This window comes from Ursus arctos, unplaced genomic scaffold, assembly GCF_023065955.2.
Source record: "Ursus arctos isolate Adak ecotype North America unplaced genomic scaffold, UrsArc2.0 scaffold_5, whole genome shotgun sequence".
NCBI lineage: Eukaryota > Metazoa > Chordata > Mammalia > Carnivora > Ursidae > Ursus > Ursus arctos.
Genome location: NW_026623067.1, coordinates 70,843,733 through 70,870,646, shown reverse-complemented (window position 1 = coordinate 70,870,646; position 26,914 = coordinate 70,843,733). Strand labels below are relative to the sequence as shown.

Genomic DNA, 26,914 nt, shown 5'->3' with positions numbered 1-26,914 from the left:
GAATAGGATCCCACTGTTCTAAACCCTTGCCATTCATGTATATTACATTGTCTTTGATTTCTAAAGTAGCTTGGCTAGTGGCAACTTCCTTTAAAATGCTAGTAGCAAGAAATAACAAACCACCACTTTTTTTTTTTTGCCCTTTCACTTTATTGGGGCTACAATTAAGCTATTATCACTTAATTCAAGTATAAAAACAAAACCCACTGAATATTCAAGGTAAAAGTTTATAGTGTGTTTTTAGGAATTTTTTTTATCCTCAAATTGCTGAACGTATTAATTTTCCATTTCATTTAGTATTTGCTAACCTAGGGAGGAAAGGGGTATCTCAAGAGAGTTTTATAGTGATAAGGGCAAAAATATATTGACAAGGAGAGATGTTACATGTGATGAAATTTGCTAACCTCATGAATCAGTGATAACACCATAGGCTTAAAATAGTTAAAAAAAAATAAACTACTGAGTAATATACTTTTCTGTAAATATGCAAGAATGATGTAAATTGTATTACCAATGAAACATTTTAGAATGTGTTCATGAGGATTCCCACATTTGAACTGACCTAAGTAGTTTGTCAGAAAACAATGTCCCTAATCACTCTCTATAGCTAACCAAACATAAAGCTGACTTTCTACTGGCATGAGCAGGATTTCCCTCCTCATGACAAGTATGGTTTTGAAACCAAGAAACTTTAGTTTGCCCTTCAAGAAAAGTGATTTATAGGAGTTGGTGTGAGGGGAAAAAAAAAGGAACCCTACTTTACCCAAAAAGGAGACGAAAACCTTGCCGGAGGCAACATTGTGACATTGCCAATGTGAGAGGGTTGTGAAATCCTGAGTGTATGTTTTTGTGGTAATGTCTGAAAGTACTGGTACTGTACTGATGTCTCGCTATCATGCGTCTCTATTTCCGGATCTACTTCCTTATAATTGCTAATGAAAACAGGGCAATGAGCAGAGCAGTGTATAAGTCTCCGCTTCACTTCTTCTGTTGTTTTCACTGATAGATGGCGTCTTTTGAAAGTTTCAAAATAATTCTCTTTTACTCTTAGGAAAAAAGGTAAATTCTGTCTTTTTCTAATTAAATAAATACGCTATATTTGCTAAGGTTGTTTAGCCTTTTGTCCTATAAGCTATCAATTTCTTTATTCTTCTCACCCTAGGCATCCATTAAAACCAGTTTCTAATAATGTGTATTTTGCAAATAATCAAGAGGCTAACTAACAGTAACTGAGGAAAATCAGGACAAGCCTAATAGTAGCTAAGCTCTAAATAGAACTATAAAATAAAAATAGAATATGTGACTCACAGTACAGTACTAGTTCTTCATCTCACAGATGTTCCCAGCCATCAGAGTCAGTGTGGGCTAGGACACTGGTAAGTGTGGGCTAGCTGGGTAAAAATTTGGAGAGAATGATAGGCTTTTTTTTTTTTCAGACTCTTTTCCTATTACCTCATTTACTTTATGTTTATAGAATGTACAGAAAACTTTGTCTACTCATTTCTTATTTGCCTTAATAGCAAGCTTTCAGTGAGCCTTAAATTAGTAACAGAACAGCCTCCCTCTCCTAATGGCATTTTAGGTTTACAAAACACATCTTAGGAAACAAGTGTCTGGCTTTAGTTACTTGTTAGCTAAATGTCGTCACCTCATGAAACAAAATTCACCAATGACTCCTGTCATGACACACCATGCACAGGACCAACCAGACAGAAAAGACAGCATCTCTGACCATGGAAGGGACACAACAGAAAGGCTGTCATGATATTTATATCCCACCTACTCAGAAGACCAATTGAGAAACTCCATATGGACTCCAGTTTGCCACTAGCCCACAGAATTGAAATTTCTTGACTGGCTTAAATTAAGAATTTTGGGATAAGTATAAAACTTTGCAGATATTTATTTTCATAATTCTAGGCAGTTTATTTTCATGTAATTCTTCTCATCCTACCCAATTCTCTTTTAGTTGACACATTAAGCAAAGGAAACGCGTTCTTAGAAAGCTCATAGAATAGAGGGCAAAGTACAATCGGAAAAAATAAAAACACTGTCAAAGAGCTCTAAGGTGCATTAATGAGAGAAAGGGTGTCTGTATGTAGTTTAAGACAAGAAAAAGAAGCTAGCCTACATGGAGGTAGATTGGCTGATTTGAATTATCTTAGGGGACTGAAACCCCTTCCTCTCACTTCTCAACACTGCCCAAATGGCAGGTGGTACAAGTCCAGTTCCCCAGTAAGTTCCTGTAAACAAAACTACTTATTTATAGACAGCCTCTCAGTACTGTTTTCAGGAGCTCAGTCAGACTGCAACTCAGTCACCTATCAACTGCAAAGAAACATAAAGACATAAAATCCTGTCTGCAAAAATTTGCTTTACAACTGAAACCAGATAATCTGACACTCTATATATTTGGAAGACCCTCAAAATCATGATTGAGAACTGGCTATAAAGAAAGAGAAAGAAGCCCATGAACCTCTGCTTTAGAACAAAAAGAAAATTGGGCTGACATCATGGAAATCTGCCAGCAGACCTAAGCAAAATTTGATGTCTCTACTTCTCCTTTCTATTCTTTTTTTCTTTTTTGGGGGGCATTCATGGGAACCAGCCTTAATGGAGGAATCACTGAGCCTTGGTGTATAGATAAATCACAAACTGGAGAACTGAGATTATTGAAATATTGAAAGCTCCCCAAAAGTACTTTGTCATATTTATTTATATTAGTCAAATTAAAATACTAAGAATTCCAATGATAATACCTTCCTTTTAAATATATATATTTCAGTGTACTTTCATTTATTCTCCTAATTCTCCTTATGATATGTACAGATAGATAGGTATAGATTAACTCATCATATATTTCAGAAGGTGAATTCTTCCATAGTTTTAATCTAGAGTGGTATTACATATAGAAAATAGTATGAAGAAATAGTATAACTACTTAGATGGATTAACAACATGGCAGTTTTTAATGTAATGGCTAAATGACATCAGTTCATACACATCCACCAATTTTTATTCATCAGTTCTCAAATTCAAGGCCCCTTGTTGGTTCTAAAGTGGATACAAATGCAAAGGTACATAAATATAATCTTACTCTTCAGGAACTAAATTTTACCAAAGAAATAAAATGCAAGCTCTATTAAAGCAGAGGTATATTTGCTCATTGCTGGCACATAATAGGCACCTACTATGTATTTCCCGAATGAGTGTATAAAACATAAAATCAAATAATTCTAATATAATGCAGGATATAAGTCCCAAACATGATTAAATGCTAATGGAGTTTCAGATGAAGGAGTTATCATCACTTTTAGCTGAATGATCAGGAAGAATTCACGGAGTTGTATGAGCTGATGAGGATTTAAATTAGGGAATGGTTCAAAATGGGTAACTGTTTGATTGATAGGCAAATAGAAGAAGTCCCAGACAAAGAGAACAACAACAACAAAACAACAACAACAAAAAACCAAGACTATGGAGATGGGGTAGATCACGGAATGCAAATAACTGGCATCCAGGAGATCAATTCAGTTTGAGTAGGTGGGGAAGGAATGGAAGAAAATGGATTGGAGCCAGATTACAAGGGTTGTTGTGCTGAAGACTTTTTCTGGACCAGCTGACTCTAGGTCTCCCACAGTGCTAAATTTTTTTGAGCACTCACTACAGTATATCTTATACATTAGGATTTATAAAGTAAACATATATAAACTAAACTATCTATACAAATATATATATAAACACATATTACAAGTAGAAATTTTTAAGTGTCCTATAGCTACTGTACTTTTTAACAACACATTACAAATGTAATTATTTTGCACATATTTGCTTAATATATGCCATCCATGTCCCCTACTGAATTGTAATCTCTACGAGAACAGAAAACTTGGCATTCTTGTTCTTTCAATATCACTAGAGCTTAGTGCAGTATTTGGCACAGGGTAGATGCTTATCGATTATTTGATGACAGAATAATCCGAGCAGGTAGTTGATTAAATTTATTTTGAAGTGAGAATACTTCAGGTTAGAATACTAATCTGAAATCATCAAACATCCTTCACATTTCCCACTAAAGTCTTGGAATTATTGATGACAGAGTCCATTTTTAAAGAAAAGAGGGAAGAAACAAGACTGTCTCATTATGAAGTATATTTTATTAATATATTTTTATTATTGAATATATTGAATGAATATATTGAAACTTTATTAATATATTAAACTTTTTTACAAACTGAAGAAACAACCAACCAGTCTAAGATCGTCCCCCAGAAGATAGATTTAAAAAGAATATAGAATTCAATTTGTAATTTCTTTATATTAAGCAAAGTTTCACAAAGTGAACTTCCTCAAGCTGAGGTGTTCCCAGTATGATCTTTAATGGCTTTCACAGTCTGAGGGTTAAAAGGGGAAGGTGGAGCAGGGGTACTCCACACTGTTACTTCAACCAGCCATCTTTAATGTTCTCTATTAATATGGGTACTTTTTATAAGATGCCATTTGAAAGAAGGGATTCAGGCAATTAAAATAATACTTTAAAAAACACTGACTTAAAGTTGTTTACATCCCATATAAATCCAATTAATAACTGTGTAAAACCCTGAGTCTTAATAGTTTTGTTATATTGGCTTTTTTATATTACAGCACACCTACTCTTTTATCTATGGTATTGCTGCTGAATCTAGAGCAAAATTAAAAAATAAAACTAACACTTTCATCAGAGTAGTTTTACCCTGATAAATTTTTGGTGGTTTTCCTGTTTGCCTTCCCAAATCCATCTATTTTCTATCACCTGGACTCTCTTGTTGTTGGCTTCTGGTTGGGAGTCACCCAATGAGAGACACTGGAGGGAGATCAGGATATGGGAGAATAAATAGGTCATGGATTATTGCCCTCTCCCTACCTGCATTTTCCCTGCATCTCTGGCAGTAGCTGCAGCCCTTCATGGCTCCCATGGCCAGACCTTTGTCCACAGTTCCAGCTCTCACTGGGCTCTAGTAACACTGCTTCCCTCCCTTCAGCTCCAGAGGGTGACAGCTTCCCACCTGTGCTATTCTCTGTGTCCTTGCCAGCCGTCATTTATTCCCTTACTCCTCTCATACCTCTAATCCCTTGTCTCTTCATTTGAGCCATCTGGTGAATTATATTACTCACTTACCATGATCCTGACTGATGCAAAGCTTAAGTCTATTAAAGCAGCAAGACCTAAAATATAGAAAATAAAATATAAAAAATAAATGTATTTAAATATAAAAATATATGTTAAAAAATATTTCAAAAAATCAAATGTTTCAATATTGACTCTTCCTTATTTACTCTATTTCCTGCCCAAAACAATGACTACTCTTAGAGCTGAGGAAAAGAACTATAGAAAGGTGAATTCAATGCTGTGTCCATGAATGCCCAGAAAAATTCTTACTTTATTGGAAATGATGGTTCAGTACTTCCCACTTTCCACCTGCATGCAAGCCAACAGGTGACAAGGCCACCTAACTCACTTCACAAAGCCAGGGAGGACTCAGGAAATGTCCCTGAGAACATTCAAAGAGTAACATTTATGTATGTACACATATGTACATTTTCTACACAAAGCAGAATATGTAATTGTTAGAAGCTTGAGATATGAGTAAATGACCGATAACAAAATATTTTCATCCAAGTGTAAGTGTCAGGTACTGCCTCTATTTCAGTGAAAAGTAGAGTTGGTGCACTTTGATAACCACAACTAGCATTTAACTCTAAAAAGTGTTGTCTCTAGGAACCTTGAAAAAAAATGACATGAACATGAAGAAATTTTAACAAGACTAAATAAATAAAGAACATTACTGTATGTTTTGAACATATTCTTGAAAAGAAATCGTAGAGAGAAAGTTTCCATAGAGCTTTTTTGAAAACATTGACTAGTTATTTTTATATAGCTGTAAAAAAAATTTAGCATGCCTCTTTACAAAGGAATAAAGGGAAAATTCTTCTGATGAGTTTTTAAGAAAATCTTGTTTTGAGAGAAACATTCAACAATCCACTCTATTACTTTAGGGATGTTAAAGGAATATCTACAAAAAGAAAATAGATATTAACAACAAAGGTAATACTGGAATACGTTGTGGGAGTTAAATAATTATAGCACCACCATGTCTAAAAATAAGACGAGGCCTCATCTAGACCGACCATTAATGAAAACGCAGGACATGTTCTCTGGTCAAAGAGTTGAAGACGACTGGATTATTGGCTTCCATCTGCCTTGAATTTACTGAATCTACAGCAAAAAAGACAAAACAAAAGGAACCTGCCAGACAGTTAAGGGCAGTTTTTGTCTTTGTCAAGTAGAATCACAGAACTGAAATAACAGAATGTCCCTGTGGTTTCTTCAGTGATGCACATGAAAGATGGCTATGATTACAAGAAATTTATGAGAAATAGCAGTATCCTGCCTACAGTCTACCCACAACAAAGAGACTGAGCTTGGGTCAGAAGTGAACTTGCCTCCCCTGAGTCTGTATGGCAGAATGACCAAGACCACTGTGCACTGTGACTCTATGGGTGCGTGAGATAGGAGACTGTGGATCTCACAGACGCTAAATTCAGAGAAGCAGCTGTGGGTGAGCAAATTACATTATAAGTCACATTTGCAATCTTGGGCACTGAGAGGACTGATCAGTGGGGAAGGAGCACTCCTTCGTGAAAAAGAAAATTTTCTTAAAAGAGAATTATGTACGGAAACAAATGTCATGAGATATTAAAACCATAGTGCCATTTTGCAACTTGAAACGGCTATGTTCTTCTAATCCTGCAGTAATATTTTTTCTTCACATGTATGATAAATTCATTTAGGTCATCCCTTTATGCTACTTTCTAATTATGACAGCATCCCTACGTACTTCCAATCCAACTTGCACTCAGCAATCAACAGAAAATCCTCAGAAACCTTCCACCCTTTCTCTGCAGTATTCAACATGATTTACCACCACTTCCATCTTATAATTTCTCCTCCATTGGAATTGAAAACACAGGATAGCCTTGGTTTTTCTTCTGTCTCCCCCACCATACTTTCTCTGACAACTTTCCTCTTCCTATCCGCCAGGTGTCAATATGTCTACATAACAGACTTTTTAATCAGAGAGCCAACTGTATGTTTTGGGTCTTGAGACATAAGAGGAAGCAGTTTGTTTTACATAGAACTCTATTATCAACCAATTCCTCAAATTATCATTGAGATGGTTCTTAGGTTTTCTAAGATCAGGCAAAATTAAACATTTCTAATAATATTCTCACTTAAGAGTAGTTTTGTTTTGTTGAGTGTGTGTGTGTGTGTGTGTGTGTGCATGTGTGCACACAAAAATAGTCCTCAACAGACTCTTAGGCACACCCAATCGGTTTTTGAATTCAGAACACATCTTTAATGCAGAAATTAATTGTAAAGTTTTATATATTAAGCATGAACATAGAAATTTGTTAAATATGATAGGCATATTATCTATTCTCTAAGAGTTTTCGGTTTCTTAGCTAAGAAATAGTAAAGTAACAGGCAAGATTAGTGAAAGTTATTAGAAGAAACTTAATACAGGAAACAAATTACCATCAGTAAGAATCCTTTCTCGGCACATAGGCTTATCTTACAAGATTTGGTGGTATAGTTTTCATGGGAAACTTAGTTGTTGGTTTGTATAGTTTCCTTGTTTTATACTTGTAGGAAATACAAAATACCATCTTAAATTGCTTTTTCTACCAAGCTGTGGCTGTCATCAGCTACAAATGCGTTTAAATGCACTGAAAGTTACCGTGAACACTGGTCCTGCTTCCCCTGCTCTTCACCTTGTAAGTTCCTTGGGGGCTTTCCTACTTCCTTGGCCTCCTCTGAGTTCTAATTCCTGAGTGACCCCACTGAGTATGTGCTATTCTGTGAACTGCTCTGTTATTATCAGAAGGAACCAGTTGTTCATAAAGACATGAGTCCTTGAGAGGTTCACAGATCTGCTCAGCTGAAGGAGAGAGTGAGCTGACTGAAGCACTGCCTCCTCACTGGCATCAGGTGTGGAGCACCTCAGCCTCATGAAGTATTAAACTAAAACTACCTAGCGCTAAAGCTTTATGCTAACTCAGATAAGATTTGTGCTTTATTCCTATATAGATAAGTAGTAGCAACAATCAGTATTTGAATAAAAATTATCAAAGAAAGCATTTGGGAAAATATATATATATTTTTTCCCAGTGAACTGGGAAATTATTAACTTTAACAGTAGAACACATTAATACAGCTCAAGGAAAAACTTTCTGGAAAGGAGCTTGCAAACTTCTATGTTGGATCACAGAGTAATAAAGCCATAGACTCTTAGAGATGGAACATGGCTTATACATTATTTATTCTTACCCTTTAATTTTTCAGATGTGAGAAATGAGGCTGAGATAATTTGGGTGAATTTCCCGGTTATATAACTAGATAGAACTGAACCAGGACTCAAGAACATGGGTATTCTGATTCCTTATTCAGCACAATTTTCCTTACTCAACATTCTCTTCTCCCTTCTGCTTACATGGGATTTTTTTCTTCTGAAAACATCCAAAAATTATGAAAGAGTTTTTCAGATTCTGTGATAAAATTGTTGAACTTCCGAATGGTCACTAATAGATACTTGTTGTATTATCTTTTTTTTTTCCTGGCCCTTAGCCAACTATCCCAATAAATTTAATGAAAGAAAGTAAAAACCATTGCTCAGTAATGATCTTTAAAATTCAGTGGCTTGAAATACATTAGGATTTTACTAAAAATTACTTAAACAAAATTCTTTTAATAGCTTTGCAAATCAACATTTGAACAAATAATTCATTGAGCTATTATATGACCTACATGCTAACAGACAAATATTTGGTATTCAAGGGGCAATAATTTAAGTTGGAATTATAAATGTATTTTAGAAAATCTGATTCTTGAGATTTTGGTATCCATTAATTTTCGCCATTTTTTTTGTGTGTATTTCAAATACCCCAGAGTTTAATGGTAGTATTCACAAACTTATTTACTTGCAGTTTTGCCTTTCCTTGAGGCATTTCTAAGTGCCCAAAACTATTAATAAGGATGAATAAATAGACACAAATGAGCTTCTTTTCAGTCATTTACAATTTAGTCTACTATGTGCTAATCCTGTGTCCTCCGTTAATCAACCCCAAAACACAAGTCTCCCATTGTGCTCAGTAGAGATGAGGCATATGTGGTGGAATTCAGTCAAAATATTAATTTAGACATCTGGGAACCATCACCTTCTTGAGAAAACTATCAGGTAAAATACACTCGTTTTCAGCCAAGCTAAATTCCCACGTCCATGAGTTGCACAACCCTGTTAAAGTCAGTAAGTGTCAAAGTCTTGAGCTATGGACTAGACAACATTGCCCAATAACCACAATTAGGGTTTCCAGCATCTGCTGTTCCTCTTTTACAAATCTGAATTCTTCTTCCTATGCTATCTCTTACATACATTATTCATGCTGATGTTGAAATACTGACAGTTTATGAGGAGCGTTCAGTTTTGTGTAGCACTGGAAATCACTGCCCAAGTAACAGAAGGAAAACTTACCCCAGGAAATTATCTCATAAACATTCTTAAAACTCCATTTTATTATGGTGTGAGTTTAAAAAAAAAAAATTATAGAATGGTATTTTGTTAAATCTTTGGTTTGTCCTGAACTCAAAAACTAGATTTTAACCCTCAGTTTCAGTTTCCTTCACTGACTTGCCCTGACTTTACTTTTCTTTTTTCCCTCCATTTCATGCCTGTCCTTCAATCAGTTAAGTCTATCTACATTGTAGTCATCTCTCCTACTCCTGGCCTCCATTCTTTCTTATACCTGAAATATTTTAGCAGCATTCAGAATTATCTTTTCCTCCTAATTCACAGAGATGTCAAGATACAACAGTTTAATGTAACTGATATTTAAATGCAATAATTATTTCCACTAATCCACTGTATATTCCTTAAGAATTTAATTTATTTGCTCCTTTGCTCTTCGCAACACCAAGAAAAAAAAAGATGAAAGCTCACACAAAATGTAAATCAGCCATAAAAATAGATAATAGCCCTCAGGCCCTTAGTCTAAAAGAAATAAAAGACCTAGTGAGAATCAAAAAGTGGAACTGAAACAAAAATTATATATTTCTCTTTATTAAAAACATTTGTTTGGTTTTTATGGAAATATGAGTTTTTATGAAATTGTAAATATTGCTCTGTACAAAACTATGTCTTCTCTAATTCAGGCAATCTGTCAAATTTTTGGATCACCAAGAAGAAAATTAGATGTGAAAAAGTCCATTTTTGAAGGGCAAATTTAAGTTTGGAGCAAAATATATTTTTAAAAAATAAAAAATGATATAATTATCTGTTTACATTATGCATCCAATTAATATTTACAAATATGCAAAACTCTTTATAGAGGAGATAGAAAGTCCAGGTACAAATGATCTTTTTTTTGGTTAAGTACTACAGAAACATCTTCCCATTGCTCTTAATAAATGACAAATTGCCCTATGGGTAACCCAAGATCAATGGCTGAACCAAAAGAATCTCCATAATGCATTTTCTTGAGGCTGGTAATAAATGAACTTTTGTCTTAAGGGAGAAGTTGACTTAACTGATTCACCAGTTTATTACTAAAGCTAACTCCTAAGGAATCTCTAAAAATATTTTAAACATAGTGTTCGCAGAGTTTAGAATGCATTCTAACTCATTCATCAACTCCTTCCATGCAGACCACATTTGTTTTCTCTGTAATCCTTTCCCCCCTCCTAACAACAGCTGTAGCACTGTATAGCGCCCATTAGTCTAATGCTATTCTTAACTAAAATTACTAACTTGCCTCTAAGAGATGCACTAGAGGGGGCCAAAGAGCAACTCAGTGTGGGGTGTTCCATTGGCTTGCCCAACGTCTCATCCATTCAGAGTGTACCAAAATATTCATACTTAAAGTAATCAATCAGATGATCAACTAACCTGAAAGCTCGTTGATAATCTGCTACATATAAGGCATTGTAGTAGGCAATTTTTTGAGAATACAAAGAAATATGTTACTGACCTAGGGTTTAACATTGCTTCTTTGACTACCCTCAAGCAGTAGTCAAGAGTTCATGACATGTAACAATTTGTAATTTTGCTGAGGCATGAAATTGAATTACATGTGGCAAAAGGCAGACTCTCACAGGCATCCTTTAGCTAGAGCGTGCTTAGATGACTAGCCCACATATCTTCTCACAGCGGTTTAGATATTCTCTACTTGTGGTCAAGTTACTGTGTAGTAATTCTCATGACATGATGAAAAACTATTTTCTTTGTGAATACTTTCCCTGAAAATAAAGTCAGCTGCTAGTTCTGGTGATGAAAGTAAAGTGGAAGCAAAACTATCCAAGAAAGTGATGGTTCTAATCCAGAAAATAGAAGTTTTATGGAGACAATTACATGCTAAACTGATATTCATGAATTTGGGACTGTGGTATCCTTCATGAATACTGAAGGTCTGCCACACAAAATAAAGTCCTTATCTTCAAGGAACATTTAGAAAAACATGAAATTCATCATCATAGTTACCTTCTTAGAACCCACATTGTCTTTAGATCATTGCAGACATGAATGTCATTTTAATGACATCAGGACATCTGTTTTATTTATATCTTCCTAAATACTGTGCACAAAATCACCACAGTATCTACTCTTCCACCACACAAGATCTGAGGGACCGACCCAAACTTCAGTTGCTTTGGAAGGAGTTTTGGGTTTGTCTGTTTTTTAGTTTTAGGTACCAGCTAATATAGCTTAGGTTAAGATAGAGCTAAGAATAAGAAATACCTATTCCAATTAATTGTGGCAACATATAGTATAGGCTTGGGCTAAAACAACTCCATAGAGAAGTTGGATTTGATAAATTTTTGCAAGGTGGCTTCAACATTTTTTTTCTAAGCAAAATAAGTCTGGAAACAGTTTTTGAAGCCCAGAACATGGTGACAATATACATGATGTTGCACAATGGGAAGTATATGGCAGGCATATCTTGGCCACCTGTCCCTTACGAAGATCAAGGCTCATCGTTTCCATCTTACGGCAGCTGTTGTTTTCCATCCTTCTTCCTTCCTGCGGCTCGTTGTATATCCAGCCATCCAGGGTCTCTTAACCTTAGGCTGCTACTGTTTGTGATTCTTGCCCTTGCTATTTTCACTTTATATAGGCTGTTTCTGTCCTTTTTCAAACTTGTAAAAATAGTGCCCCTAATAAGGATTGAAAATCCAATGCTTGACTTCTTGAACATAAAGCTTCCTCTTTCCCTGGACTAACACACAACAGAATGGGGGGTGGGAGAGGAATAAAGGAAGTAGGAAAGAAACAAGTCATTTATCTCTTAAAGTTTGCAAAGTTCTTTTTGAAAATGAGAATTCTTTGTATTTTTAAAATCCTCTCCACCCATTAGCCTCAACACTACATTGCTGCTATACTTACACCTCGCTCGTTATGTATTTACTTTTTATATAACTAAGCAGCACCCTGTCATAAATGAAATATTCATGCAAAAAAAACTGCTCAAAATGAATTTATAAAAAGAACATATAAAAACTACCATCTGCTCCCAGTCCTAGCAAGCCCTTAGATACCCAAGTGTAAGCCCTCTGATTCCACAGAGAGGTAAGGCAATGTGTCCGTGATGTATTCCTGAAAGCCAAAACTTCAGGCTTTGTATTTAGATGGATCTATGAGCTCTGGCCATCGAAATGCTTAGATCAACATTGATGGGCTTAGATATTGCACATAATGAATTCACGTGCTAGCATATTGTAATGGGTAGTCATACCCGGTCATGTTATGCTGAAATGAGCTGAAACTCTTCTGGGAAGTTGTGAAAGCATTTTGTAGTCAATTGATACTGCAGTACTTTATAATATGCCTTCCTTTAAAAAAAAAAAAAAAAGTTGTCCAGACATTCCAGGACTCCAAGCTGAAGTATGGGCACCTGGATACTAGATTCTTTTAATTCACCTAGGGATACTTCCAATACACTCAGGGCATTTTACTGCTCACACTTGGAGTATCATGATTGCTATACATAATAAGATACATGATTTTCTCAGTAGTTTCATTTCTCCCAAAAGGTAAGTTGCACCTTTATAAGTTCTGTGAACGCTTAAAAGAGATTCTTCCCTAACACATTCCCACTTCCCTCAAAGTTCAGTGTTACCCACTCTGAACTCTGTGTTTGGAATTTTCATGTTTTTCCCCCCTGGAGTCATTAAGTTTGCCTGCAAGCAACCAAAAAGCAAAATAACAGTGCCATAAACAAGCAAAGAGCTTATTTTTCTCCCACAGGAAAGATATCCAGAGACATGTAGTCTAGAACTAACATGGTGGTTCCAGGATCATCAGGAAACCAGTCCCCTTTTTTTGGCTTGCCCCGCCACCTTCAGTGTGTTCACTAATGGTTGAAGATGACTTCTCCAGTTCCAGTCATTCCACTGCACTCTAGGATAGAAGAAGGAAGTTCTGCTCTCTCCTTCTTTAATAAGACTTCCAGGAAGTGTTCCACACATTTTGAATATACTTCTTTGACCAGAACTTAATCACCGTGCCAAATCTTGCTGCAAATTACCCTGGGGAACATAGTCTTTTAGTTTGACACCTTGCCACCCAAAACAAATTCAGAGTTCTCCTACTCAGGAGGAGGGAGAGAATAGATGTTGGAATAGGAAATTCATAGCCTGTGCTTCACTTCACTAGACCATATCATAACTTGCTGTTACATATCCTTTGTTTAGGTTTAGATTTCTAATTGTCTTAATTAGTTGAATAATCCAGCTGTTCATCATTCAACAAATTATAAATTTAAAAAAGATAAAAATAGAGAAAAGTTCTTGGTTCACTGTTACACTTTGATTTTGTTTAAAGGAAGTTCTGAGACTGCCTTCAAATAACTAACCATACTTCATTATCTAAATGGATAGAGAATTAGGTCTATAATTCTATGGCCAAGACTCTCGGTGCTTTCCTCATCATAATAACCATATATTTTATGAACCAAACCAGAACACTTTTGAGAGTGTGCAGGAGGGGTTATTAATAATTACATTAAAACATCAAGGGTAAATCAGGACTGTCCAGAGCACACTGGGGTGTATGGTCACCCAACCCATCCTCCTTACTGGATTTCTTCACATGCCAGATTTCATATAGATGTCAGTTTACTATTACTAATTTACCAGTCATTTCTCACTGGAAATGTGGTAGGATATGAAGAAAGCATAGCAGATTTGGACTATTATCCTATATATCAATCATGTCTCTCAACTGGATGTACAAGGGAAGAAACTCTAGTTAAAAGGTCCAGATGAACTGAAAAGTATTATTAATGAACTATTTCCAGCCATTCATGCTACAGTAAAGCCAAAATTGTTCCAGGAAATGGGTATGAGAGATGGACATCTACTCCTAGTGCCGAGAATCTGGTTATAAGGGATTCTTCTTAGGATCTCTGAGTTTGTAGTATTTTTATCCATCATCCTGAATAGTTTGTCACTTTAATCTGTAACCTGTGGCAGTTGACAGCTGTCAGTTGGAAGGATTTGCTCTGGCTAAAGGCCAACCATAAAGAACAAGGCTAAAGAGTGAGAGCCCAGGCTGACAAATTAATCTGGCTTTCTCCAAGGGGCACTAACATGTTATTATTTTTGAGAATCACCTCTGCCTATGATAGAATCTAATACCAGATCCTCCCTTTTTCCTCATTCCCATTTATTTTTGTATAATGTTTTCGGAAGCATATTTCTATCTGGAAAAGGTGACTATCTATTAAATTGTACCTTACTGGTCTGGGAGCTTCCAAAGATTCTTAATGCTCAACTAAGAAGAAACAAAGACACTAAAAGTATTTGGATAAGTAATAATTATTAGAAATAGTCCCAAACATCCACAGTCTCCCCTATACTTTCTTTGTTGCTTTCTGAAGTCTTCTTTCCCTAAGTGAGTTTATAAGAAGAATGTAGCGTGCCAGTTCAAAACATGGGTTTTTGAGTCAGACTTCCTAAGTTAAAATCCCTGCTCTGCCACTTCCTAACTGAGCTACTCTGAGCATATCAACTCTCTGTAAAATGAGGATAATATTAGTAATTACCTCACGGGTGCTTGAATATTTATTGAGTTAATATGTTTAAAGTGCTTAGAGTAGTGCCTGGCATACAGTAAGAGCTTTTTAAGTGTTTGCTATTTACAACCTAAAGATGGACACAAGATATAAACCCTGTCTCTGTATATAGATCCAATCAAACTCAAGGAGTTCAAAACTGAACTCCTCTTTTACAGAAACATGTGCCTTTTCATGGCATCCCAGTGTATGTTAAGCCTACCACTTTCCTCTGCGCACCCAGCCCCTAAATATTACCCTACATTCTGTGTCCCTTTCTGTCCTCCCTTACACCAAGAAGTACTCAGGTCGTCTTCCAAAATCCACTCCCTTCCTTCTCTTCCGACTGCTACTGGCCTAATTCAGACTCTCTTTACTTCTTGCCTAAATAATTCCAGTAGCTTTCCTAACTTGTTTGTTGTATCTCCAGGCTACTCCCTTCAAAACCATTTTTTGTATGGTTCATGGAACATTCATGTTAAAATCCTACTGTGGATCCTCCTATGATAAGGTTCCGGCCTATCTTTCCATTCTCATTTTTCTCCACCCTCATACCCCAGATAAATAACTGTGCATTTTGACACCTTAATATTTTTTCCCACACTATTCCAACTAAACAGAATGTTCCTGTGCTCTCTGATATTCATTTTCTGAATATCGAAGTTTACGTTATTTAAAGTCCAGCAGAGGGGCACCTGGGTGGCTAAGTCAGTTAAGCATCAGACTCTTGATTTCAGCTCAGGTCATGATCTCAGGGTCATGGGAACCAGCCCACGTCAGGCTCCATGCTCAGTGAATGGAGTCTGCTTCTCTCCCTCTTCCTCTGTTCTTCCCTCCCCCCACCCCCACCCCCCGCTGACTTGCAGGAGCACATGCTCATCCTCTCTCTCAAATAAATAAATAAATCTTTAAAAAAATAAAAAATAAAGGCCCAATGGAGATGCAGATTTCTACGTAAAACTTTTTCTGAATTTTAAGTACTCTTTCCCTCCTTGGAGGTTCTATGACTTGTACGTTTGTAATAGCTCATTACATTGCCCTCTAAGTTACAGTTTCTTATTAATAACCCCCAAGGTTTTAATCCACCCCCAAGGTAATAACCCCCAAGGTTTTAACCCCCAAGGTTTTAATTTAGTCCTTCGTCTTTGTACTTCCTAGTAAAGTCCTTCCTCTTACACACTGGGCACTCCTGGACCACTGAATATGATTGTGACATTTTTGTACTACCCCAAAGCATGGGTCTGTGAAAGCTGAAATCTAGCCCAACCTCTGCCTGTCAAGCTATGTGACTCTATGTTACCATAAAGGGGAGAGTTTATCAATCTACCTAGAACCTGTCAGAAGGGGTTGCCTCATTCTTTCACTCCCTCCAACAGGCAAGCTATGCACCTCTAGGAGGAGCACCTTTCTCTTTTCCATTTTTTTTTCTTTTTTTTAAGATTTTATTTATTTATGTGACAGAGAGACATCCAGCGAGAGAGGGAACACAGCAGGGGGAGTGGGAGAGGAAGAAGCAGGCTCATAGCGGAGGAGCCTGATGTGGGACTCGATCCCGGTACGCCGGGATCACGCCCTGAGCCGAAGGCAGACGCTTTAACGACTGCGCTACCCAGGCGCCCCCATTTTTTTTTTTTTTAGATTTATTTATTTGAGAGAGAGAGTGCATGCGTGAGAGAGAGCGTTGGGGGGGGGAATCTCAAGCAGACTCCCAGCTGAGTGCAGAGCCCGGTGCAGGGCTGAATCTCACCACCCTGAGATCATGACCTGAGCCAAAATCAGGAGTTAGAGGCTTAACCGACTAAGCCACCCAGGGGCCCCTAGGAGGAACACGTTTTTCTAACTCATACACAGGTGCAGTTTAGGACAAGACAGGCTACAGTAGCAAAAAGAATCAAAACTACATAATGGCTCAAATATGAATGAAGTTTATCTCTTACATAATATTTCAAACAGGGTGTTCTTGGTTGGCTGGCAACTGTCCTCATGGTGATTCAGAGATGAATTTGCAATGTGGCTAAAGGAGGATGTTTTGTATAAAGGCATGAGGAACCATGGCAGGTTTAGAGAACTGCAGATAGTCTTGTCTGGCTAGTGCCCTGGAAACATGAGGGAGTATGGCAGAAGATGAGGCTAGCAAGATAGGCAGGGCCCAGAATGTGAATTTATCTGAAAGTCCTGTGAAGAATCAGACTTGGTCCTACACGTGATAGGAAGCCACTGGAGTTTGTTTCTGGGTTTACCATAATTGTCATTATTGTTTTTTTTTTAATCGGGATGGTTAATATTATTTGACAGGAATGTTAGAAAATCGGCACTGCCAATATGTGAGCTGATTTGGACTGCTGTGAACAGAAAGCTAGAATCACCAACAGGGCAAATATAACATTCCAGAAAAAATGTTGAGAGCTCAAAGTAGGGCAGTGGCAATGGAGAGGAAAGGAGAAGAAAAAGAGCAATTTAGGAAGCAGGTCAGAGCAGGATTGGTGATTATTTAAATTCAAGGGATTAGAAAGAAAAAGTTGAGGATGCCCCAGCTTTCTGGCTGAAGCGAGGTCTGTGGCTGTGCCTACAAAAATCAAAAGTTATTCATGTCCACTTTAACACTGAATGTGTTACTGCACGGCCACTAGTGAACAAAGTGAATGACAATAAATTTGCCCTTTCCCCTAATTTTCCGGAGGCCATGCAGTAAGACCCTGCCAGGTGGAACACAGAATCCATCAGACTGTCATAAGAAAAGTCTCCAGGATCCTTATTAGTTAAATAGAAAAGTAACTTGCAAGAACTGACTTAACTTTTCAGCGATGGTTGCCTGACCTAAACATAACCAAAAAAGACCTACTGGAGCCTCAAAATAGAATTAGCTTTGCCTGTTCTGAAGTTGCTATTCATTATTCATTGTCTTCCTTTGTTTTCAAAAGACTTGGAATCTGAAAGTTTGCAGTCCTTGACAAAAATCAGTATATATTTGAAGATACTTGCTCCTTATGGCTGCTGAGTATTATAAAGTTAGAAGCAATCACAGAGACTTGTGCTTGCTGCTCTATTTTACCAGCAATGTGGCAAAGGCACATTGGCCTCCTAAATCCATTTCCCAGAGATTAAAGGAAACTGGAAATGGTTTGACTCTTCACTGAATCCTCACTGCCATATGAGGCTGACTGAAGATGGCACTCTGAGTTGAATTGGCACAGCTCCGCAACATTGGAATGGTATTTCTTGACAGGGTTGGATGGCATATGTAGTTTTTGTGTATTGTTCTGGAGCTTCTTAAATAAAATTGCCCAATTTAAGCCAAACAAATGTTCTATTCTCCACTGTCCCTTCAAATCATACCAGTCCTTTGCTTGGTCAAGTCATACCCCCCTGACTGTGCTCTGCAGATTTTCCATGGTGCTGAAAAAAGACTTTCATTATAATAGACATTAAGAAAATAACACAATCAAGTATGCTTTCAATATTTTTATTTTAATTATATTATTCCTATAGTAGTTAACTATTTAAATTTTTTAGTGAGTAAATGAGTCAACTTTATAAACCTGTATAAAATAAGTGACTGTGTTGAAAACAAAAATGGTTCTCAGATCTCAAGTCAGTTTCTAGATTGCTTTATATCCTGAAAACAATTTACCTGCATTAATTTAATCAAAGAATGTCTAAGTTACCACTGTGACTTTTGTGCAAGAGACCAACTTGAAACACTGAGTGTTGGGCATTTCCTCCAACATTATGAGTAGGCAAGTCTTCAAACTACTGCTGGTTTGTTCTTTATTACAATCAGATTTGACAAATTTGAGGACAATTATGGACAAACTTGTCTTATAATTTTAATCTATTTGAACTCTACAGGTGCCCCCACCATTATCATTATCGATCTAGATCATTTCTAAGATTTTCCACCAGTCACTCAAATGCAAGACCTTAATCATGCCCTATTTCTCCTGTGTTCCTGGATCTCAGCCCTCAAGGTCTCCCAGGCAAATTTCCCACAAAACTGAGCTCATGACTGATAATTCCCAATGTGTGGCACCACAAGGAAAATAGCTCCATTTTGACAGTTGACTTATGTTATTGGCATCTCATAAGTCATACCAGTTGGGTGGCATCTAAGGTTACGTGAAGTCCTGCAGGAAGGCAAGTCACATGATATAAAGAATATCTGGGCCTATAAAAAATTCTAGTTGATAATCTAGATATCTTAGAGTTCCAAAGTGGGTAAGGGAAAAGTTCGGATCAAAGAAAACAATGAAATGGTTAAAGTTAGTGTTATGTACTGAATGTTTCTGTCCACCCCCACAGTCGTGTGTTGAAATCATAACCCCGAATGTGATAGTATAGGAAGTGGAGCCTTGGGAGGTGAAGAGGTCAGGGGGTAGCACCCCCATGAATGGGATTGGTGCCCTTATATTAGAGACCTATAAATCTCTCTCATTGCTTCTTCCATGTGCAGACATAGAAGATGGCCCTCTATGAAGTAGGAAGAAGGCCCTCAACAGACACCATATCTTCCCACACCCTCATCTTGGACTTCCCAGCCTCCAGAACTGTGAGTAATAAATGTCTGTTGTTTAAGCCACCCAGCCTATGGTATTTTGTAATTGAAGTCCAGATTGACAGTTGGTGTTAAAGCAGGGCACCCCTAGGGAATATACTATCTGGATTCCCACATTCCCATTTACCTTCCCTCAATGTTTTGTGAGGTTTATATTATAAAGTGGACACCCCAGACTTCAAGGCTTTTCCCTACTTTACATTTCCTGGTGGGAACTCACCCCAGCTGTACCATCACACCACTCCATATTCAGAATCTCTCTTGTGGCAAGCGCTCAGCAGATCTCTACCCAGTATGAGGACAGAATATGTCTGTGGGCCATTTACATTGGCAGAGTCCTCTGTTCTTAAACCATAATGATTGCTGCTGCTTTCTGTCCCTCTGCAGTTTACTTCAGGTAATTCTTGATGTCACTTTCCTTTTTAAGGTCTCTCTTTGAGCTTTGACCTGTAGACTCTTCGGAGAATAGTAGCATTGTTCCATCTGTTTTAACGTGATCACTCTTTCTAGCCTCTTAGATAACCAAGAGAAGTAGGTGGGGGAAGGAGGTGGCTTGTTTTTCATTGCAAGCCCCAGATCTGGTCCCATTGGAAACATGAAAATTCTTTAGTTACTGGATCAGCCTGTTTTGCCTCAGATAAACTTTCTTGGATCTGAGAAATAAGCCATTTACTCATTTTTTAATGTTTAGGTTGTTTTTTTTTTCCTTGTGGTCAGTGTTATTTAGTTTCATTTTCATCTCCTTATTCCTCTCTTTGCTTTTATTTCTTCTCTGTAGCTCTGCTACCAGCCCCTGCCAAGTTTCTTTATCAACTGTCTCTACAGCCAGCTTAACTTTCTGAGCCAATCGTGTCAAAGCAGAATGCATATGGGTGCTGTCAATCTCACATGGTGCAACTTGGAATTAATTTCTGATGCCTACCAGATATTTAACCCATGAGCAGAGTAGAACTTGGGTGGCCCTGGAGTCTCTAAATTGAAGCACTCTCTCCTTAACTCTCTATTCCCCCTTCTTCTATTTTAACTCAAATGGAAAGCCTCAGAGTCTTCCTACAAGCAAGGCACGTCTTCTGCCTTTTCCCCAGCCTCTTACCTACCTGCCTTCTTAAGGCTTGAGCCCACCCGTGCATCCCACCCTCACTTGTTCATGGTCTAACAAACACCCTGCCCAGCACTTGCTAATCCCTGGCTTCCTATCCTTTCAAATCACTGTCTGTGCTGGTCCTGCCCTAAAAGAGAGGATATCTCCAAAGCCAAAAGCAGCTGTGTCAGAAAACTCTCTAGCATTCCCTGTGCACAGTACAACCAGCCCTCATATTTGCTGAGGCCCAACATGAGCTTGGACAATATCCTCTGGGCACTTTGCCTTCACCCTAGACAGATACTTGAACCAACTTGGCCAGTGCCGTTTTGCCCTAGTAAATGAACCTCTGTATGGTTCAAGCTCACCATCCCCCCAGATGGCCCTGTATTAATGCCTCAAACCACAGCTCATGTCATTTCATCACATCCAAACTAGAACCTGTGTATTCTCTCTGCTGAATTCACTTTTCACTAGATACTAGCTGATAACCTGCTTATTTCTTCTTTACTCTTACTCTCTCTTAAATGAGCCCTTCCTAGCTCCCCTTACCACCCAAAACAATCTGGCTCAATAGAGAACATCTTAAAGAAATGTCAATTTCAATGTTGTTAGATAACTAGTTAACTAGCTCTTTAACAGAATACACCTGCACCACTATGGCTTTAGAAGTTTTCTCAGAGCTCAAACTTGACTTAAGTAAATATTTATTAACAACTCATAATTTATTAGTCACTGGGCTCATCATTCAGTAGTTGCTCACCTTTCACAATGTCCACATGGGGGTGATACCATTTTAACCCCACTTTCCCCGGAAGAGCATTAGACTTGGAAAGATTAAGTAGTGTGCCTGTGGTCAGCAAGATAGAAGTGATGGAGTCAGGATTTGAACACTGACTTCTTGCTCTTACCCTCGGTTACACTTAGTATTGCATGCCCTGAAAGAAGTGCTCCTTGTCCTTTACAGTCTTTTAAGTCCCATTTAGGTTTCAGTTTCCCAGGAGATAATTATTTTATTCATTCATCAAAGATTTTCTGAGCACTTAGTAAGTGCCAATGACTGTTCTAAGCCCAGGGGACGTATCAGTTAACTATAGAGGTAGGATTCACTCAGCTGCACTCAGGTATAGAGGTGGCTCTTCTGATTTCTGGGAAAAAAATCTTCCCCAAAAGGAGATGATCAGTATCTTGAGGAAGGTTAGGCTCCTCCACAGCAGGTTCCAAGCACAGATGGCCATATTGTCGTGCCTTGTGGCTGAAGGATTCGCCACAACTCTATATATTTGGTCATAAATGGGGGCATTTTAAATTAATTTACCCAGAATCTGGAATGTCAGAACCAGAAAGAACAACAGAGGTCATCTGGTTTAACTGTCTTACTATAGAAATGAAAATAAATAAAAAACATGCTGAGAAGTTTACTTTTCAAGATGACATAGATGTGTAATAAAAGAATTGCTTCTTAAATACAGTTTTCCTAACCCCCCCATCCAGTGCTTTGATTCATACATCACACAGTGTCCTAAGGAAAGGATGGGGTACATCTTGAAGACAGAATTTCCATGGCTGTAGGCAAAACTCTCCTGACCATGGATCAGCTTCTTAGAACAAGCTCCTTCACTTAAGCCATTGCCCATGAAGCACTTCCAAAGTTTTTCAGAGTGGTATCTAACAATCAGGCAATGGGAACTATGTAGATTTATAGGACCAGCATATGCTACTACCAGTTGTAGCCAGTGGGGTATGGACTTAGTACTCATCTCCTGTTTGAAGTGGGAAAAGAACCAGAAAACTTAGAGAACCCTGTCTTTCCTGTTGAGCCTGCTTATTCATCAACATCCTCACAGATTTCTCTCTGTTCCAGACCCCCCCTTCAAACCCATCTGGGCAGCATTCTTGGGGTTTGCCTTTGAGGATATTAGGTTAGCATGAACTCAGTTCTGAATCTTCACCACATTCTCCTCTCACCAGTTTACCACTTTTGCAGTTTATCCTGGTGCCTAAGTGTATAATCTCCTCGCCTCCCCCACCCTACCTCTTGCAGCATGAAGTTAGTTGCTTTGTTTTTCCCTTCTGACACACTTGCTTTGTGCTATATTTAACTCCTGTGCATTACCATTAATATCCAGCCGCACAAGTGAAGTTGCCGCTGTGCATCACTTCCACCAGGTACAGTAGGGGTTTATTCGGCTAATTCCTTTTGGGGATAAGGAAACAGATGCAAACACAATAAGAAAAGGGCTGAACCTTCTCTCCACAGTAGACTGAATACAAATCTTTATAAGATTTTTATGTGCATGATTTTATTCTTTTGCTTTTTACCTACTTTTTGCCTTTGGTTTTGGCTGGCACACAAAGCAACTCACAAAAAGGGAGGCTGACAAAATAAATGTTCCCCTGAAAAGAACATGCTCTTAACATAAAAAGAAACACAAAAGATCAACAACATAAGTTATTCTTAGAAGATTTACAGTTGCCTAGAACAGTACCTGGTACATAGTGGGTGCTCAGAAAATTAATGAATAAAACCACATGTGATTTCTTGCCGTCTGGCTAGTTTTCCTTTGGCTGGACAGGAATTCCACCTATGCTGAGAAGGTCAAGACCGTGAACCAAAGAGAGGGTATAGTCATTACAGGCTATTTATTTTTTGGCCCAATTTCTTTTTTTCTTTTTCTATTTTCTTCCTTTTTAACTTTTGATTTATGAAATTCTCCTCTTCCATTTTTCTCCTCCTCCTCACCCACTTCCTTTTTAAAAGTACCAGTCTCTCCTTTCATTTGCTTTTTTTATTTGTTGAAGCACTCCGACCACAGTAGGGGTTTTTTTAGGCACAAGAAATCACTGCTTCATTAGAACAAAAAACTGATATATTCAAGGTTTTTTTATCCAATTAAAAAAATTTTTTTTGGCTTGACTTTGTTTTTGTGAGAAAGGGAATCACAAAAAGCAATATTTATTTGATCCTTAGGTGATAAAAATTTCTTTAATGAAAATGCTAAGTTTGAAACAAGGTTACAGTTTTATTCAGTTAAGGAAATGGGAATGGTTTGTGGAAGAGGAAAAAAAGGGAAGTAGAAGGGGAAAGGCATTGGCATGGGCAGAAAGACTCATAAGTAACAAAAAAAGGTGAGATAGAGAGACAAGTAGACTGGGAGGAAAGTGGGCCAGAGACTGAAAATCCATGGAAAGAGAAGGGTTCCAAAACAAGGGGAGTTCCATGTGTACCCCTCAGAGGTCTTTCTGCAGAAAATTTGTGGGGAGAATAGGGCAAATGTGGAGGGCGGTGCTCCTCTCTGCTTCACATCCACCAAGAACACAGGAGCTGTTCTCTTTTTAAAGCCCCAGATCCCATCTATGAATCTTACTTCCACGCTCTTGGTCCTTCAGCTGCTTCAGAGAGGAAGTCAGCTGGAGCGAGAAGAGGCTTCTAGGATGATATCCAAAGTCAGAGAACTCTGTGCAGAAGCTGTTCTGCCTGTTATAAATGAGAGTAACTCAACTGAGGGGACTCTCTGCTAATAAAAACCTAACCCACTAACTAACCCACTCTAGCCAGAGTACACATGGAGAGTGACACCCAGCCTGTGCCCACTCTAACTGGTCAATGCTGATGCTTTGTTTATAAATATTTTAAGTATTACTAGCTACCTCGGGATAGCAACTGAAAAAAATGAAGTTATTATTTTAGATCACATGTACCTCTAATTCTTTTAATTATGTCAGTTTAAGCAAGTTAGTTTCATTCAATCATTCATCCAACAAATGTTTATCGAGTGCTTATTATAAGCAACGGGAAATAAGGTTTGAGATCATCACTTCATTATCCAGATGTAGTTAAGGACTAGTTTAAATGCTGTTGCAATAGTATAGGTAAGAGTGATGATCAGTTTAACCAAACCTGCAACAAAGGAACTTGAGAAAGACTTAAAAATGGAAACAATAGGACCTGGGGACACCTTCTCTGTTGAGTATTAGAGGGGCAGAGGGGGCAGGGTGGTTCTCAGGTGCCTGCAGGGGATGTGTGGAAGGTATGGATTGCTTCAGAAGGAGGGATCTAGTCAGGGGGAGAGACAGACAGAGGAAGGAGGGGAAGAAGAGTAGGGTGCTGCAGACAGAAGTGAGAACCAGGAAGCACTGAGAGGAAGGTATGTAACAGAAGAGGCTGAGAATGTATGGGCAGAGTTAGAAAAGAGAATCTGGACAATGCAGTAAAGTTCTGAGTGATTCAAAGAGTGTAGACTTTTTTTTAAGACACTGAAATAGACAGCATGAGATAGTGGGAAGTGGGTAGGGTTTGGAGTCCAACTGATATGAAATTAAAACAGCTGTCACTTGCTACAAGATCTTGTACAAGTTACTCAACAATTCCCAGGTTTTTAAAAAATTTATAAAATGGAGATAATGTCTTGTACATAGGATTGTTCTGAGCACTAAAGGTTATGTTTAGTGTCTAGCACTATTCTAGAAGATTCCTTCCCTGCTTCTTTTCTCTTTAGCTTTACCTTCCTCCAGGCCATCAACTTCTGAGCTTATTTTCAAAAAAGAGGTTTGATGAGACTAGTGCCCTGCTTATCATCTTGGCACACCTAGAATAGAAGTCACAGGTGGTCGTTTGTGGTCTGATCTCTGCTACCCTTTTAGCCCATCTCTCATCACTTTGGTACCTCATTCCAGCTATACCATATTTACAGCAATATCTTTCATATCTTCAAGTCTTTGAACAAACTGCTTCCTCTTCTTAAACTGTCCTCATCTAGTTCTGACTACATAAATATTAGCTTTTTAAGACGTAAGCTCAAGAACACAGACCTCCATGTGCATGCCTTAGCCTGATCCCTTGTCTGTACTAACCTCCACCATCCACACATCAAAATCCATCTTCCTTGCCACCACCACATCGTGCAGATTCCACCAGTCATACTTAAGCAACATTTAAAATGATGTGTTTAATTTCCTCCCACCCAACAGATTGATATATCCATAAAAACAAAATGATTTCTCATTGTATCCTCAGTAATTTTACATTGTAGTTGCTCAGTAAATGGCTGTTTAATTAATGTATGATTTTAATGTAAGACCATGGGTTCCACAGGTTAGCATGCACTGCTTAAACATTTTTAAATCACATAAACAAAGGATAATTTAGGATAGTACTTTCTTGGGAGTCTTGCGGTCAGCTGCCAACCTTGAGGTTAGATTAGATTTGAGGTTCAGCAGATCAGTACTCTACTGGCAGGATATAGCCCCTAAAATCATATAATCCTAAAGGTTTGTTCCCAGCCCTAATTTCTTAACCAGGATGGAACTGATAAGTACTTCGAGAGAGAGGATGCATAGTGTGGTAGTTAAGAACACTGGACGCTGGAGTAGGACTGTCTGGGTTCAAATCCCCTTCACTGGTCATTACTAACTATAGAATCATGGACTACTTAACCTCTCCATCACTCAGCTCCTTTATAAAACAATGATGATGATGATGATGATGACGACGACGACGACGATAAGACACACCTCCCAGAGATGTTATGAGAAGTGAGTTAATACAAATGAGAAGATTAGACCAATGTCTGACACATATTAATAAGTTTTAGTTTCTATTGACTTATGACTTCTTTTAAGGATATTAGTAGCTGAAGAAGTTATATGTATCCATACACCACTTTGTGAATATATATAATCAGCAGGATAAGAACCATGGGCCAGTAGAATTTCATGAAAGCCCCAACAGAGATCTAGATCCTAAACTGGCTCTGAAATCAACATGAGCTCCCTATCGTCTTTGTGTCTGAGCTCCTTCTCCAGCATGCAGTCCTTTTAGAATAAGCAAGGCAGAGCAGAGCACTTGGGGATGAGACTTTGTTTTTAAACAAGGAATCTGAGAAGAATAGATACTAGTGATGCCAGTCAAGAAGTATTCTTTAAATGCCGACTGTGGTTGAGGCACTGTTCTAGCTACCGTGAGGCCAATCCCTTTTATTCAGAGCTATTTAAAAGACCTCTAAAATCACTGAGATTCCCCATGATTTGGGGCCTTAAAGGATCCTTATACTAGGACAAGGAAGAATCTGGGCTTGTTTTTTGTTTTTTCCCCTGCCTTGATTTTTTTCTTTCCTCCCACCCTCCCTTCCTTCCTTCTT

At 38.0% G+C, this 26,914-nt stretch overlaps 1 long non-coding RNA gene across 1 annotated transcript in view; it reads left to right on the top strand.

Annotated features, from left to right (window-relative positions):
- The window catches only part of LOC113255117 (uncharacterized), a 913,389-nt gene that overhangs the window by 869,954 nt on the left and 16,521 nt on the right, over positions 1-26,914 (top strand). Inside the window, exon 25 of the long non-coding RNA XR_007190393.2 lies at positions 19,592-19,687. This is a non-coding gene — a long non-coding RNA (uncharacterized LOC113255117). The remainder of the gene's footprint in view (positions 1-19,591; positions 19,688-26,914) is intronic.